The sequence below is a fragment of the Lissotriton vulgaris genome, chromosome 11 (genome assembly GCF_964263255.1).
Source record: "Lissotriton vulgaris chromosome 11, aLisVul1.2, whole genome shotgun sequence".
In the NCBI taxonomy this organism is placed as follows: domain Eukaryota; kingdom Metazoa; phylum Chordata; class Amphibia; order Caudata; family Salamandridae; genus Lissotriton; species Lissotriton vulgaris.
This window is the reverse complement of record NC_141699.1, coordinates 998177569-998191812: the sequence shown is the minus strand read 5'-3', so window position 1 is coordinate 998191812 and position 14244 is coordinate 998177569.

Below are 14244 nucleotides of genomic sequence, written 5' to 3'. Positions count from 1 at the left end.
AGGGGATAGTCAGAGGAAGCAGACGCAAGACACAAGGGGCAGAGCAAGTCAAGGCAAGTGGGTAGACGAACGATTTGAGCTGCTCCGCTCCCCCATTCCCACATGTTACTATGTCCCGCAACCCAACACTGTTGGGGGTCCGCAGGCCACACCACACTTACTCGAAGCTCACCATATTCTTTTGCGAGGATTGATTTGTGGACGAGTGCTGCAGCCGTAGTTGGTGGCTGCAGATTAAGGGCCATAGGTGGTCCTCGGCGGCGGCCCGACTAGGTTCGGGTGCAGCCTGCAGTGTCGCCTGGGGGCGCCCCACTCATACAAGCTGGTGCAAAGGCGCAACGGCTATATTGGCTCAGTGAAGGACGAGTGAAGCTCAACTTGTGGGGAAAAGAAAAAGAAAAAGGACAGCTTAAGAGCAGCTCAAGACTTTAGCCCCCACCTCTTTCTCTCCTGCTTTATTCCCGCTATACTCCAGCAGAATGGCATTACTCCAGGCTACACAGCCTGATGTAACCAGTGTAAGTTTTTAATTTACAAATTTCAAAGTCTTAGGTGCTCCTTTGGTGGCGTCTCCCGACCTATGACGCCTCTTACTTATGAACCTTAGTCGTGCTTCCAATGAATCATTAGTCGCATCCCAAAAGGCACACTTTAATCTCCTCCTATGTGTAAAGAGGATTCCACTCAAATGTTTCTTTATGATTCAACTTCTTTTATTTTTAATTTTCGTAAATTTAAATGAATATTTTTATAATTTTCCTTATTTCATCAGAAAACTCATATTCGTTAGATTATCATTGCACAAATCACTCCTATGCATTTCGGGCACTAGGACGCCCTTCCTCAGGTGTGCTAAATAAATATTTACTGTATTCTTAATTTCTATGCGGTATAAGTTCAATAAAATAGCTCAATCAAATGAGAGACAGAGTCCGTGGCATCTGGGTTTATAAGGGTTTTATTCCATGTAATGGAATGGTTCGAACCATGGTATCATGTTCCATCACCACGAGGGTTCAGGAAGGGATAGACAATGCTTTATTAACAGTGTACAGTATATATAGTAAATGCATACAATGGTGATGGATACAGAAGGCGTAACAGCTGAAAGAAACGAGATAAGAACACATGTGCGTAACAAAAGGCGTGCACGAGGGTGTACACGGAGGTGTGTGCTAGAAACGTCACATGAAAGTGTCACGAGTGGGCGGATTCATAGAGGAATCCTGCGGTGTCAGCAGAAATATATGGCTGGATGCGCGCGCAGGCAACATGACGTGTGATTGACGTGTAACTGGAGGGTGAAGGGGAGTTGACATTTAGCACCAGAAGGGGAGACAGAAGTCTGGCGTGTCAGAACAACCTAATCCTAAATCATATCTGATATCTTGTGTTGAAGAACTGTTTTATCTGGAAGGAAAGGTCTTTCGGACAGAGGCTATTCTATACTGACTGCTAGTGCGTGCATATGTGTCTACGTGTCTACGTGTAATGCGAGGGGCCATGGGCCTACCATGGTAACAGGAGCAATTAATTTCATGCACGGAGACAGAAAGGCCGGGCCCTTTGCTCTGCAGCTGGGAAGATGTTTACCTAAATCACTAGACAGGAATGTATTTTCGAGGAGCGGAGCAGATAACTTGAAGGCTGAATTGTCTTGGCAGGCAAGCAGGCCGAGCCGGGCACCGCTCGCCGCACTGGGAGTAAGGCAAGGGTCATGGATGCAGATCCAGGCTGCAGCTTTCAGAGGCAGAAGACAGAAAGGGCTCGATGGCTCGAAATCAGGGCCTAACTCGACAGAGCCAGGAAAACGTGAAAGTGCACCATGTAAAGACGGTGGCACGGCATACTTAGGAACAGAATTATCCACCCATTCATGGTGGATCTGAAAGAAGACATGTTAACGTTGGACGCAAATGTATTCGCGTCTTCATAGCTAGTCATGGAGGGTAATTACATGTACTTGAAGCACGTACATGGAGCCGTTGGGGTCTACGTTAGGGGACACAATTGACCATAAAAATTCCATTTACCTCATTCCCTCCTTGTCCCCTACGGACCCTTCATGATATATCAATCTTCATTAGTCCATCTATTTGTTCATATAACATCATTTGCTCTTCCTTTTTCAAGCGGGATTTAGAACGTGAACTTGGATGGGGAATACATGATGTGGCGCACAGACCGCAAATCGCCGGCCCACATTGTAAACATAGGCAACAACTGAATACTATGAGAAGGGCTATTCCGAGGAAGGATAGGACTTTCCATCCCCAGGCTGATAACACGCTCCAGAGCCAACCGGACCAAGTCCAGGTGCCTGGATTCTGGTGTATCTGACTTGCAATCTTGTGGAGACGGGTTATGGCTCTATATACTGATGGTGCGTTTTCTGGAATGAAAACACAGCAGCTCGATCCGATGACTCTACAAGCTCCGCTCCTATCGGCCAGGATGACGTCAAGAACAAGACGATTCTGAAGAACAACAAGTCTCATAGCAGACTGTTCCTCTGTTAGGTTGCATAGGGCGGAAGTAGTTTCATTCAGTACTGCTTCAAGGGTTCTAGTTAATTTACGTATCAGTTTACTATTCGAGACAGTACCTAAATAGGGAAAGAAACCTTTATTAAAGTCTGTGTATTGCTCCCATGCCGTTTCAGTATAGTGGACAATCGGGAGATCTCTCTTGGGTTTATTGTGTACTAGATGGGAGTCCCTATGATAATCAGGTGGGGCTAGGAAAACAGGTGGCAGAAGGAAGGCAATGTAGCAAGTACCATCCCAATCTAGAGGTAAGCGTACATAAGCTGTCTGACCACAAATGAAATAGGAATGACGGGAAGCTTTGAATGTAGACTTGCCTTTATCACTGAATTCAACCACAGTAGTACATTCACTGTGACCTAGGTGTACTGAACCATTCTTTCTGACACATAATTCACCTTTGACTGGTAATACTGACATAGCGGGTAAGTCTGGTTTTGTATCGGATAGTACATTCAGAATCATGAGGTTAAGTGTAAAATTACCTAATCCATACACTTTGTTTTCTAGATCGGTCCCTGTCCTTTGCGGAAGACCCTCCTTGTCAGGGAAACATACTTTATGCATAACTGTGTTCAGATTTCCCCATACCCAATTGCCCTGGTAAACTATGGAATCGGAATGTAAAGAATTTATTAAACTAAACCATTCACCACAGGAACCATTGTGTGTGAACGGGTACGGAAAGAGGGGCAGAACTCCCTTGTATTTCTGATAGGGAGGGAGTCGGTCACATATCCAACAATTTGTAGCGTTGCTGGTCTGATGGGAATGATGTAACATACTGATGAAAGTATTGTTGCGCAGCGCAAGTCGGTATGATAACTCGTGAGGGGGCAATTCACTGAAAGTATGCTCGACAGTGTCGTTTGAGGAAGAATGTGCACGTACGGAGATAGGAAAGTACATGTGTAATAATATGCTTGCAGCAATAATCGTAAGACTCAGAAAAAACATAATCAATAATGTCACAATGCAGTGACTGCGGAGAGATTTACAATATTCATGTTTCTTGATCTGTTTCTGTCTATCTCTCTCTCTATTGGGGTCTAACTTGTACATGTCAGGAACCTGTCTAACCGCTTCACCTAGGGGAGGACTTAAACAATTAAACTGTCTGACTTGCTAGACCTTAATTTCAGTTTGTACTCCTGCTGAGGAGTTTTCTCTACCAGTGGGAGTTTAGTATCAGTCTCTGAAACGGGGCAGGGCTGGGAGTCTGTTTTTGGCGGAAGTCCATGGTATTTCTTAATATGACTCGAGTGGAGCCAGCCTTTGCGGCCCTCCACCTTCACTGCGGTCCTTGTTGTGAGAAGAACAAGCTTCGGCTCCTGCCAGCGGGGCTCCAGCGGATTCCTCCGATCGAAATTCCGGACAAGCACCAGATCTCCAGGGACGATCTCGTGTGGCTTCACCTCGGTGTTGTCGGGAAAGGCTGCTGCTACCTGTGAACGACATGATTGTAGTGCAGACATCAAGGAGGCAAGGTAATCTGTCAGCATATTACAGTCAACACCTGTGATTTTACGAGGCAGAGGCGTCCCCCACATATTCGGTGGCCTACCAAAGACCACCTCGTACGGGGATAGCCCTGTTCTTGAATGGGCTACCATTCTCATGTAGAAAAGTGCAACTGGTAAGGCGACAATCCAATCAACACCTTTCTCTTTACATACTTTTGCAAGGCGTATTTTCAGTGTCTGATTATGTCTCTCTACGAGACCTGCTGCCTCGGGATGTCGGACACAGTGGAACTTCCACTGATATTCTAGCAGGAGTGACACCTGCTTCATAAGCTCGGACGAGAATGGCTGACCATTATCTGAGTACACGATACGGGGCAAACCATACCTGGGGAAAAATTCACATACCAGCTGCTTGGCAGTGGTCGGAGCAGTGTAATCTGGGACTGGATATGCTTCTGTCCATCGGGAGAGTGCACATACAACTACGAGGACATATTTGAATCCTCGACAACGTTCCATCTGGATATAATCCATCTGGAGGACTTCAAAAGGGTGATCGGGAGGATGAAAGCCACCTTGTTCTACGGGAATGCCTTTTCCTGGGTTGAACTGACAACAGATCATGCAAGTACGCACTTTCTGTTTTGCTGCTGCTCGTAAATGCTTATTGAACCAAAGGTTTTGAATACTGTCTAACATGGCTTTTTCTCCTAAATGCGCAGGACTATGTGCTGTGTTAATGATAACTTGAACCATAGAGTCGGGGAGAAACCATGTGGCTTTTCCCTTCGTCATCCATCCCTGTTCTGTCTGGATCCCTCCTAGTTCAATCTATTTCTTGACCTCGTCTGGTGTAGCATGTGTCTGTATGTCAATTACATCTAGGGCGAGATCCCTCACTGTCATGCAATGTGTCGGTGTCGGGACTATTGTCTTTGTCATATCAATTGTGTGAGTATGAGTCTGAGCTGTATGCTTGGCCGTTCGATCTGCCAGGTCATTACCCTGGGAAATGGTATCTGTAACTTTCGTATGTGCTTTGCACTTCATGATGGATATGGCTGTAGGCAAATGTATTGCTTCTAACAGAGCTTGGATGAGGGGACCGTGCTGGATCTTGGCTCCGTGGGAGGTCAAGAAACCTCTCTCTCGCCAGAGTACACCGAAGTCGTGTACGACTCCGAATGCATAACGTGAATCCGTATAGATGTTAACTCTCTTGTTCTTTGCTTGTATACAGGCTTGAGTCAGAGCAATGAGCTCAGCTGCTTGGGCTGACAGTGTATCAATGCGATGTGTTTCTATGACTTCAGTTTCTGTCGTTACTGCATATGCGGCCACTAACTCTCCTGTACTTGTTCTCAAACATGAACCATCCACATAAAGTGTCAGGTCTGGATCTGGTAATACGGTGTCTGTTAAGTCTTGTCTGGGTTTCGTCGTAATGGTAATGACTTCAACACAATCATGTGCCAAAGGGTCTGTCTCACTTAATGGTAAAAGTGTAGCAGGATTCAATGTATTGCAGCGTCTGATTTCTATGTGTGGCTGAAACAATGTTAATTCATAACCTGTCAGTCGTGCTATAGTCAAATGTTGAGTCTGTGTTCTGTTCAAAAGGACTTCCACGGCATGTGGAACTTGTACTGTCAATTGGTGTCCTAGCACTATGGAATCACTTTGTCTGATCGCTAGAGCTGTTGCTGCTACAGATTTCAAGCACGCAGGCAAAGCCTGGGCTACTGGATCTAATGTACTAGAAAAATAAGCACACGGTTTGTGTGAACCTGCTTGATCCTGGGTGAGTACTGACAATGCAGTACCTTCGCGTTCAGTGACAAAAAGTGTAAAAGGCTTACTGTAACATGGTGTTGCTAAAACTGGTGCTTGACATAAGACTTTCTTTAATTCGTCAAAAGCTTGTGTATGTTCCTGAGTCCAAGGGAGGACAGTCGAAGACGCTGCCTCCTGTGTTGTCAACTGTATGAGTGGCTTAGCTAGGAGTGCATATTGTGGAATCCATTGTCTACAATAGGAAGTGAGTCCAATAAAGGCTCGTACTTCTTTCTGTGTCTTGGGTTGCGGAAGATGTGCAATTAACTGTATTCGTTCAGGTGTCAGCTGCCTACCCCACTTGGTCAGCAAGTGCCCAAGGTACACCACTTGCTGAGCACAAAATTGTAGCTTCGAAGGAGACACCTTGTGTCCCTTGTCCGCCAGGAAATGCAAAACTGTCAGTGACGCTTGTTCACATGCTGGTCCACTACGGGCGGTGATCAATAGATCATCGACGTACTGGAGTAGGGCAGTGTTGTCAGGCAGGTGGATACTGTCAAGTTGTCTCTTCAATGCTTGGCTGTAGATACTGGGGCTTTCCGTGAATCCTTGAGGTGCACGTGCAAATTTGAAACTTCGGCCATTTAAACAGAATCCAAAAAGATACTGGCTTTCCGGGTCAATAGGGACACTAAAGAAGGCGTTCTTGAGATCGATTACAGTGAAGAACGTCGCTTCGGAATCAATAGCTGTCAATAGGGACGAAATGTCTGGAACCACGGGATATTGTGGTACAATGCATTTATTCAATTCTCGTAAATCGATAACTAATCGATAAACTGGAGGTGCCTTTGGATCAGTACGTTTAAGAATTGGAATGATAGGGGAGTTACAAAGATTGGAGTCGGTTTCTACAACCACTCCTTGTGCAATGAGCTCGTCAATGATTTTCAGTAAAGCCACTACAGCATCTGGAGGTAACTTGTATTGTCAAATGCGTGGTAGTACTACTCCTGGCTTCAGTGTGACGCAATATGGAGTGATGTGCATACACCCTACATCAGTGGGGCCTTTCGCCCATAAATGTGCAGGAACATTCTGTAACCTGGGGTCAATATCTCTCAACACGTAGTGACCCTTAAAATCACGCAGAAACAATCTTACTCCTTCCGGAGAACAACATATTACAGCTCCTAGAGCTTTCAGGGTCTTTATACCAAGTAAGTTTTCTGGACATGATTTCGTGAGTAATAAATCTGTAGTGCGAGACAATGGACCAACTGCAAGTGGAACTGGTTTCGATACTTCATTAACAATAGGCTTTCCTGAAAATCCAAGGGAAACATTCTGTGAGCCTGAGAGGGGTGCCCCTGGAACCTCGTCGTGACTGATTGTTGTCCTGCTTGCCCCTGTGTCAATCAAAAACTTTCTATCTTTCCCTAATACCTGACTATGTACATAAGGACCCTCTTGATCTACAGGAACCTCAATAAGAGGCAAGCCGACCTCCCTCTCTAGGCTGTTTCATGTGTATCGCTGATAATCAGGATAGTCAGATTGTGCATATTGGTACATCTGCTGCGTTGCGTGTTGTGTTGCGGCAATGGGTTGTGGCTGTGGTACCGCTACAGTCTGTTGTGAAGTCTGTATAGGCTGAACATTCTGTGGAACGTATTTTTTTCCTGCAGGCTGGACATGACTGTAAATGTATTGCGATTTTATATAGCGCACGTATCACCCGAAGGCATCAAGGCGCTTGCCTTGGGAACCCGTCCTGGTATTCCCTTGTGAGATAACCCCAGCAGGGTATCCACAAGGTGAAAGCCAGGCATCCCGCCGCGAGGGCCATAGTGGAGATTAAGCAAGCTATTGCCCAGAGTCACAGAGTGTGAACCCGTGAGTCGAGTAGGCACCGGAACGAGAATTATCGAGTCCGTGGAAGTTTTGAGCCCAAGACCCGCTGAGGCGGGGAATTGAACCCTGGTCCAGGACCGATCCCAGCTCCCACGTGTGGTGGGGCCTGGTCCTGTCTAGGAGGACGCGGTCTCTCTTTAGTTTTACCTGTGGCTATGTTGTGTTTCAAGACTGTACAATCGTTTACATAGTGACCTGGCTGTTTACAATAGTTGCATGTCCCTTTAACAGGAGCTGCTGAATTTGAATTATTGGCTTGTGAAGCTTGTGTAGTACCCCTTTTATGACCGTCAGCTGGAACTGACTGAGCAACTAGCATTTTCATTTTCGTGTCTTTCATACGTCTCTGTTCATGATCATGTTCTTCCCTGATCCTATTCTGGTGATACTGTAACATTTGTAACATTTGTGAAGGCGAATTAGCTTGCCATGTGCTCTCGACTTTCAGTACACGGTTCTTAACCTGGGGCAATGAATTCTCGACTAATTTGGATACAAAAAGGTGTGGGTATGACTCGCTACTTGCTTTCAGGCCACTATTAATAATAAAACATTTCTCAAATCGGGAATAAAAATCACTAGTGTCCTCATCGGGTTTCTGTTTGCAGGCTGAGATTGCATCCCAGTCTTCCTTTTTAGTTGCTAATAAACGTGGCAAAACCTGTACTAACAATCCTGGTAATGCTTTAGTTTTATCCCCAAGACCCAACCCTGGGGTTCGACCTGTCTCTTCAGTTTCTAATGCAGCCCAATCGATCTTTTGGTCTCCCACCTCCCATTCTTTTTCTTTGAGTTTTTCGTAAATACCGGCAGGCAATAAAACTTTCAATATTTTCATAATGTCGGGATAGGTATAATCTCCCATGAGTAACATGTCTTTTATTTCACGGTGGAAACCTGCAGGGTCTTTATCATGACTGGGCACTATTTTCTTCATTTCTAATAATTCCATTTTAGTTATAGGCGTGTATACATACACACGTGTAAGGGTATCATCAGCATTCCTGACTGGATGTACTTCTCGTAAAGGATTCTGTCTGTCTATGTAAAACATTTTCCTTACTGGGGGTGGAGCTGAAACAAACTGTGGATTCAGGAAAGCACTATATCTATGTCGATGTTCTAAAATTACTTTAATTAAATCGGTACCGAGGCCTCTCCATTTATTCATTAGTAACTCTACTAGTACATCAGGTAGGGGACCTGGATCAGAATGTTGGCTCTTATACAACGTAAGGAGGTGTTGTATCATGTACATACCAGCTAGTCGCTGTTCGTCGGGGGAAAGATTCAAAAAGGTTTGCGCTACTGAGTCATCATTATATCTATCGGAATTGTCAGCCCATTGTACTGCTGACCTGGCTAATTCTTGTTCATCCATGGAATTGAGTACATGGTACCCCATTCGTTCTTGAAGTATTTTATCGGTAGCCTGAAAAAGATGTTCAGGAGTCCTCGGGTTTGACATAGCAGAGTGAAAAAGTCTCTTGCTTTCTGGGCGTAACGTTTTATTAAAAGGTCCACCCTTACCTACATATGCCACCATTTCTGTATGTTCTGGCTCATCCTCCTCTGAGGATTTATTCTTGTCTGTTTCTGCTTCCCTTGCATCCTTCTCTCTTTCATGCATTACTACTATTTCTTTACGGACCTTTCTGTACATGGCCTCTATACATTTCTGTTTATCATGTTTTCCGTCTGCTATATTCTGACTCCATGTAGTTAGTACCTCCATCTCTTCCTTATTTACACCAGGCCGATCTCGTTCTCTTATAAAACAGTTTACGAGGAATCTTAATATCATGCTTTGAGTGTCTACTTTCTGATATGCCATGGCCTCGTGAATACATTCAGGACCCTCCCCAGTCTGAACAAAGCGATATATCCTGTCTAGATAATCTAGCATTCCTGGCAATAAAACTAAAAAATTTGCAGCACGTCTTAAACGTATTGAGGCTAACATCATGGGCCCTTGCTTGCCTGGAACGGGATCATATCTACAGTCTGTAAGATATTCTTTAAGCTTTTCTAAAGGGGCCCCTTTCGGGGTATGTTGTGCAGCTAAGTCTCTTATTGTCAATCGCTGTGTAGGTGGCGGGGTACGGTAACCTCCTGTAGCACCTCCTGTAGCGGAGGCTTGAGCATAACCTGGCTGTGTGGTCGGTATCTGCTGAAAAGGGGTTGGGGCCTGAGCAGCGCCAGCCCCAAAAGGAACAATAGGGGAAGTATTAGCAGGTGCGGGAAATGATGCGGGAGGGGTCTGCTGTTGCGAACCTGGGGGCAGACGATCAGCGGGTAGTACAGGTGCAGGTGGGACGGGTACATTGGTATATGCGGGAGCTACGTCGTCTAAATAGGAAGAAAGGAAAATGTCTGCTGCGGTCTTATGACGTAATTTGGTCGGAACCAATGGAGGGGGCAGATTTTTCGGTGTTTCCGGGGTCGCCTTGGGCAGGCCCTCGGCCAGGACTGGATACAATCCTGTCATAATGGCATTACTCTGTCTGTCGTGTTGTTCCATTCTAACTCGTTCTCCTTCTTCTAATAGTTCTTTTTCTTTAGCTTTTTCAGAATCCTCTCTACTTTTCTCTGCTTTTCTAAGTGCTTTCTCTGTCCGTCTGTGTGATTCTTTACGCCATAATTCAATGGCATCTTTCTGAGACTGTCTGGCTTTCCTTTTCCACAACGCTTCTTCTACTCTCATGATGCACTCGGCATCCCATGTCCCTGTAGCGGGCCATCTCTGATTCTCTGCTAAATCCTTAGTGTAATCCACCCACAAGTCGAGATATAATACGGCGTCTAAGCCGTGCTTGTGGTACATAAAATGACCGGGAGTGTCCCTGGGTGGGATGGGAACAGCTTCCTCAAGTATCCCTTTTCTTGTTCCTAACTGTCTCAGTTTAGAGAATAGAGGCATCCTGTAACTCGATACTTGATACTTGATACTTACTCGGACTTGGACACAACTAATACAATAAACACAGGAATGACTATCAAACAATCACTCATACCACGACATTAAAATACATTAAAACATTTCGGAACGGACAATAACTTGATAACTGGATACTGGATATAAACAGTACAGATACACTGCTAAAACAGTGCAGACCGGGTCTGCGTACCCAAACCCGTCTTGACCGGACACAAATTAATGCACCCGTCTAGATGCGTCCCCAGCAACGGTACTCACCGGGAAGCACGGAACGGAAGGCCTCAGAAACTCGACTGGACTGGACCGGACTGGACTCGACTCGACACGTGACGTAGGTACTTCGGAACTGGTGGGCCTCTAGACACCTCGGACCTTGCTCTCTCGGCTGGGCTCTGGTCGGGATCCTCCGCACTCCTCACCGCCTCGCCTGGATGTCGATCGCAGTCTCGGTCACCTCTGTAGGCCTGAGGGAGATACAGGAAATCCTGCGGGTACGCGTAGTTGTCCGTCACGGCTGTGGCAGGGGGCAAGGCCTGCGACGCATCGCCGGCGTGTAAGGTGGGGGAGGGGTCCCTGTTCGGGCGCCAATTATGTGGTAAATAAATATTTACCAACAACTATTAATACAGAGTTCCCCAGGTAAAGTCAACTAAATGACTGGCATGAGCCTCTCTCTCATTAAGTCAGACAGAAAGGGTGAGTGTTGTGAACCCTTTTCGGAATTTTTAGGGATACCTCACACAGGTCACCGGTTGGACTACACTTGTAATCCCACCCGGTGATCGTCCAGCGTCATCATCGGTATCCTGCCCCTGCGACAGACTGGCGGTGCAATGCCTGTCGGGCAACAACAGATGTCGCACTTTGGCGGGGATCTTCTATTCCTTAGCCAAAGGGTGTGTGGGTGTGCGGGGCCATAAATATTTACCGTATTCTTAATTTCTATGCGGTATAAGTTCAATAAAATAGCTCAATCAAATGAGAGACAGAGTCCGTGGCATCTGGGTTTATAAGGGTTTTATTCCATGTAATGGAATGGTTCGAACCATGGTATCATGTTCCATCACCACGAGGGTTCAGGAAGGGATAGACAATGCTTTATTAACAGTGTACAGTATATATAGTAAATGCATACAATGGTGATGGATACAGAAGGCGTAACAGCTGAAAGAAACGAGATAAGAACACATTTGCGTAACAAAAGGCGTGCACAAGGGTGTACACGGAGGTGTGTGCTAGAAACGTCACATGAAAGTGTCACGAGTGGGCGGATTCATAGAGGAATCCTGCAGTGTCAGCAGAAATATATGGCTGGATGCGCGCGCAGGCAACATGACGTGTGATTGACGTGTAACTGGAGGGTGAAGGGGACTTGACATTTAGCACCAGAAGGGGAGACAGAAGTCTAGCGTGTCAGAACAACCTAATCCTAAATCATATCTGATATCTTGTGTTGAAGAACTGTTTTATCTGGAAGGAAAGGTCTTTCGGACAGAGGCTATTCTATACTGACTGCTAGTGCGTGCATATGTGTCTACGTGTCTACGTGTAATGCGAGGGGCCATGGGCCTACCATGGTAACAGGAGCAATGAATTTCATGCACGGAGACAGAAAGGCCGGGCCCTTTGCTCTGCAGCTGGGAAGATGTTTACCTAAATCACTAGACAGGAATGTATTTTCGAGGAGCAGAGCAGATAACTTGAAGGCTGAATTGTCTTGGCAGGCAAGCAGGCCGAGCCGGGCACCGCTCGCCGCACAGGGAGTAAGGCAAGGGTCATGGATGCAGATCCAGGCTGCAGCTTTCAGAGGCAGAAGACAGAAAGGGCTCGATGGCTCGAAATCAGGGCCTAACTCGACAGAGCCAGGAAAACGTGAAAGTGCACCATGTAAAGACGGTGGCACGGCATACTTAGGAACAGAATTATCGACCCATTCATGGTGGATCTGAAAGAAGACATGTTAACGTTGGACGCAAATGTATTCGCGTCTTCATAGCTGGTCATGGAGGGTAATTACATGTACTTGAAGCACGTACATGGAGCCGTTGGGGTCTACGTTAGGGGACACAATTGACCATAAAAATTGCATTTACCTCACAGGGGGTAGCACTGTAAATTCAAAAACATATGAACTTTGATTTAAAGTTCATATGTTTTGGAATTTACAGTGCTACTCCCTGAGGAAGGGCGTCCTAGTGCCCGAAATGCATAGGAGTGATTTGTGCAATGATAATCTAACGAATATGAGTTTTCTGATTAAATAAGAAAAATTATGAAAATATTCATTTAAATTTACGAAAATCCATACTAATATAATAAAGAGAGAGCCCCAACCTTTGAGGCGGGTAATCTCATGAACCACAGCACCAATCACAACACCCAATACAGTGTTGGAAAGGGCAGTTGCAGCAGAAGGACATAGGCTATGCAGACGCCCACCATATACATTTAAAAGGTGAAAGAACCATGCTAGCAAAGTAGTCCCTTGTGGGTGTGTCTGCATTGTGCTGTGGGCGTGTGCTGGGGGCGTGACAAACACTGGGGTTGTGTGGTACGTTCCGCCCTTCATGCCATGTCTCATATTGTATGCTAATGCCACCCTGCTCCCTTTAAATACCCCTGCACCCCATAATCATAACTCACCCTTGCTCCTTAAAAAACCCCAACACCCTTAAACACTAACCCATCTTAACCCTATAAATATACCCTGTAACCAAAACCCAAACCTACCCCTAAACCCTAAAAATACCCCTGTACCCCAAAACCCAAACCTAGCCCTGAACCTTAAAAATACCACTGTACCCCAAAACCCAAACCTACCCCTGAACCCTAAAATACCCATGTACCCCAAAATCCAAACCTAGCCCTGAACCCTTAAAATACCCCTGTACCCCAAAACCCAAACCTACTCCTGAACCCTAAAAATCCACCTGTACCCCAAAACCCAAACCTAGCCCTAAAGCCTAAACATAACCCTGTACCTCAAAACCCAAACCTACCCCTAAACCCTAAAAATACCCCTGTACCCCAAAACCCAAACCTAGCCCTGAACCTTAAAAATACCACTGTACCCCAAAACCCAAACCTACCCCTGAACCCTAAAATACCCATGTACCCCAAAATCCAAACCTAGCCCTGAACCCTTAAAATACCCCTGTACCCCAAAACCCAAACCTACTCCTGAACCCTAAAAATCCCCCTGTACCCCAAAACCCAAACCTAGCCCTAAAGCCTAAACATAACCCTGTACCTCAAAACCCAAACCTACCCCTGAACCCTAAAATACTCCTGTACCCCAAAACCCAAACCTAGCCCACAACACTAAAAATACCCCTGTACCCCAAAACCCAAACCTAGCCCGGGACCCTTAAAATACCACTGTACCCCAAAACCCAAACCTACCCCTGAACCCTAAAAATACCCCTATACCCCAAAACCCAAACCTAGCCCTGAACCCTAAAAATACCCCTGTACCCCAAAACCCATACAAATCCATAAACCCTAAAACTACCCCTGTACCCCATAACCCAAAACTATATCTGAACCCTTAAAATACCCAAACACCCCAAAACATATACCTCAGTACCCCAAAACATATACCCCT